The sequence below is a fragment of the Palaemon carinicauda genome, chromosome 6, assembly GCF_036898095.1.
Source record: "Palaemon carinicauda isolate YSFRI2023 chromosome 6, ASM3689809v2, whole genome shotgun sequence".
Taxonomy (NCBI): Eukaryota; Metazoa; Arthropoda; class Malacostraca; order Decapoda; family Palaemonidae; genus Palaemon; species Palaemon carinicauda.
This window is the reverse complement of record NC_090730.1, coordinates 65,557,257-65,561,580: the sequence shown is the minus strand read 5'-3', so window position 1 is coordinate 65,561,580 and position 4,324 is coordinate 65,557,257.

Below are 4,324 nucleotides of genomic sequence, written 5' to 3'. Positions count from 1 at the left end.
TAATGTTCAATGAAAATACAGACAACAAATAAGGGTTATGATCGAATATATAGAGATTGTTGATGAATATATGTACTTAGACAGTAAGTGTTTACCCAGGACATGAGACCAAAATTAACAGAAAGATAACCATGGGATTGAGAGTTTTCGTTAAAAAAAAAAAAAGAGTATTTATTGAGATGGTCCTACCAGTAAGCTATTGAATTATGCATCAGAAACTTGGAACCTTATTACAACCTTAGAAAATAAGCTAATTACAACTCTAAGAACTATGGAAAGAATAATGATAGGAATAACACACAAAAGAAGAAAAAGAGCAACATGGATACGGGAGCAAACTAAAGTTGAAGATATTTTACCATGTAAGAAAAAGAAATTGACATGGGCAGGACATATAATGAGAATGACAGATAATAAATGGACATTAAGAATAACAGAGTGGGCCCCTAGAGATTGCAAAAGAAGTACTTGAAGGAAAAGTAGACCATGGATTGACGAGCTAAAAAAATTTGCGGGTACAGACTGGCACAGCAAGGCCATAAACAGACGCAATATGAAGGACATATCGGAGACTTTTTTTCCTGCAGTAACCTAGCAACGGCTGTGATGATGATGATGATAGATACATACTGAACATATGTGTGTATGTGTCTATACCATAATCCCTTTGGATGGAAGTGGCGCTAAATGGATACACCCTTTTGGTTTGCAGGCAAGTTTGTATGGATAAGGCAAGCAGCCCCATGAGGTTTTCTTGACCTCAACATTCACTGGCCTCATCTGCAACAGTTACTGAAAGGACGTTTGGCTGGGAGTGATCAGCAAGATACCAATCACGAGCTATATGCTGTACCACTTAGTTACAGGCCCAAACTGGCTGATTGCACTTCAAAAGTTTGATAGTTCCTACATCCTTATGCCTATATATATATATATATATATATATATATATATATATATATATATATATATATATATGTGTGTGTGTGTGTGTATGTATACATACACACACACACACACACATATATATATATATATATATATATATATATATATATATGTATATATATATATGTATACATACACACATATTTATATATATATATATATATATATATATATATATATATATGTGTATGTATACATTTATATATATATACATATATATTTATATATATACATATATATATATATATATATATATATATATATATATATATATATATATATATACTTGCCAAGCTACAATCTTAGTTGGATAAGCAAGATGCCATAAACTCAGGGCCCACAACAGGGAAAATAGCCCAGTGAGGAAAGGAAACATGGAAAAATAAAATATTTTAAGAACAGTAACATTTAAAGAGATATTTCCCATATAAACTATGAAAACTTTAACAAAACAAGAGGAAGAGAAATGAGATAGAAAAGTGTGCCCGAGTATACCCTCAAGCAAGATAACTCTAACCCAAGACAGTGGAAGACCATGGTACAGAGGCTATGGCACTACCCAAGACTAGAGAACAATGGCATGATTTTGGAGTGTCCTTCTCCTAGAAGAGCAGCTTACCATAACTAAAGAGGCTCTTCTACCCTTACCAAGAGGAAAATAGCCACTGGACAATTACAGTACTGTAGTTAACCCCTTGGGTGAAGAAGAATTGTTTGGTAATATTAGTGTTTTCAGGTGTATGAGGACAGAGAAGAATCTGTAAAGAATAGGTCAGACTTTTCGGTGTATGTGTAGGCAAAGGGAAAGAACCGTAACCAGAGAGAAGGATCCAATATAGAACTGTCTGGCCGGTCAAAGGACCCCATAACTCTCTAGTGGTAGTATCTCAAGGGGTGGCTGGTACCCTGGCCAACCTACTACCTACTACTACACATATATATAATATATGTGGTGTGTGATCTCTAATACAGGGTCTTTAGAATTGGGGTTTAATGAAAGATTCAAAAAGCAAACCAGACAATGGCTAGGTTAAGTAAACTTTGGAAATCAAATCGCTTGAAAATACATGTAAAAATCAGGTTATATATCAGTGTAGTGAGATCGGTGTTACTCTATGAACAAGAGTCCTGGTATGACAATGAAACAATCTCCAACAGATTTAGTAGATTTGAGAACAAAGCCCTCAGAAGAATATTGGGAGTTAAATGGTAGGACAGAATTAGAAATGAAACTTTAAGGGAGATTACTCGAGTGTCATATGTGGATGAGATCATGATGAGGGGTAGATGGAGATGGTTTGGGCATGCTCTTCGCACTCCACAAGAAAGATTAGTTCACCAAACATTTAACTGGGCTCCGCCAGGTACGAGAAGAGTTGGAAGACCCAGGCCCACATGGCTGAGGACTATGAAGAGTGAAGCAGGAGATGAGGAATGGAGAAGTATTGAGTTAAAAGCTCAAGATAAAGATGACTGGGGTCATCTAACTAAGGATATTTGCGTTAAAAGCGTAGGAGGAGATGTAGATGATGATGATGTGTATGTACGGTATACTGTATGTATGGTTATATTTGATTCGTGATAAAGAATTCTTCGCCTCTAAATTTAGCCTGGTCATTGTAGTGAAAAATAATATATATAGATATATATATATATATATATATATATATATATATATATATATATATATATATATATATATATATATATATATATAGCGTTGACCCATCCAGTGGCCCACACATATATCACTATAGTATCATACCATTAGGCAGTATAATTTGCGCTTTCCTTTGCTTGACGGAAGCTGCCTCGACACGCTGTCGGTCATTCACCAGTTGCAAAAGAAGACAGAGTTTTAGGGAAACTGGTTCATGGGAGGAAAGTAAAACGATGAAAAATACTACAAGTCATATTTACTACTACATCGATTCATACCTAGCATGTATCTTCGTACCTTCTGGATATTAGGGTTCCTCCTTTCCATTGCATACCTCACACAAGCTAATGAGCCCTACCTAGGCCGGCCATCTTCTTGCCCTACCTTGCTTCACTTTAGATTTATTCGCACTTTTTGTGAAGTTATTGTCCTCCATTCTTTCTCCATGACTGTGCTATTTCATACATCTCTGATCCATGCTATCAACTGTGCCAACTTTTTTTTTTACCATTTCACACCTCTCGACATTCCTCACCCTATTAATTATTTTAAGGTTACATCCATTTTACAAGTAATTCACCCAAGATCTTTGGAAAAAATTACTTCCCTTTCGATATTCACTTCTATAAAGAATACAGTAATCCCTCGGGTATTGTGTGTGTTACGTTCAATACTCCCAAGCGATAACTGAAAAGCCTTTTTTTTCAATAGTTCCAAAAATTTTCTTTGTCTTTATAAATTTGATCATTTATAAACCCAAAAGTTACCAAACATAAGAATATGAAACTAAAAAACTTATGTCATTAGAAACCCGGGATTTAAAGAGGAGTCGACAATATACAGTAGACTTACATAATCATTAAATTCATAAATCCACAATGCACTGAGAGATCGATAGGATATGGCGAGGGATTACTGTAGTTTGTTTAACAATCCCTTTATAAATTGTCAACTTGGCTTTCAGATACTCGCGATGTATTAACTCTTTTGCTTCACCTATTGTGTGACTAGTTTCTTCTCCGGCCATCATCATTTATCATATTTCCACTTGCAAATACAGTATCTATATGAGTCAACAATTTCTATTTATCTACCTTACGCATTGATATCTATTTATCCTACTTTCCATTTACCCTTATTACCAATCAAAGGCCATATTCACTTTAAAAAATTTGTATTCACAAACAGTTTCTAATTTATTTCATTTCTATTCACTATTCATGATTATTACTGAATCATCCGCAAACATCAACCATACTACACTCCATTAAAGCTTCATATACCAGTTTTGTACCTGCCTGCAATGTCTTTTCTCTACTTTCTGGCATCACCTTATTCATAATGATATTGCACAGTCATGGAGGCATCACACACCTTCGTTTCAGAAAAATCGTTTACACCCAAGAAGCCAATAATCCTTTGTCATGTTCAAATGTATAGCCTAGGCTACTTATCTTTCATCATGAAAGCTTTCAAGTAGTTCTGATAACCTATCTCCTATACCATACATTATCAGTACCCACCTCATTACTTTTCTATTGATTCTAGCATAAGCTTTTTAAAGGTCCTCATATGTCAGATACAACATAGTAACAGTTTGCTTTAAAAGTTTTCGCATACCTGTTTCATAAAAAAAAAAAAAAACCGTTGATTCACCTGCTCTCCTTATCTACACTATCACTGTTCTTTCCCTATGATGCCTTCAGTCTCAGTAGT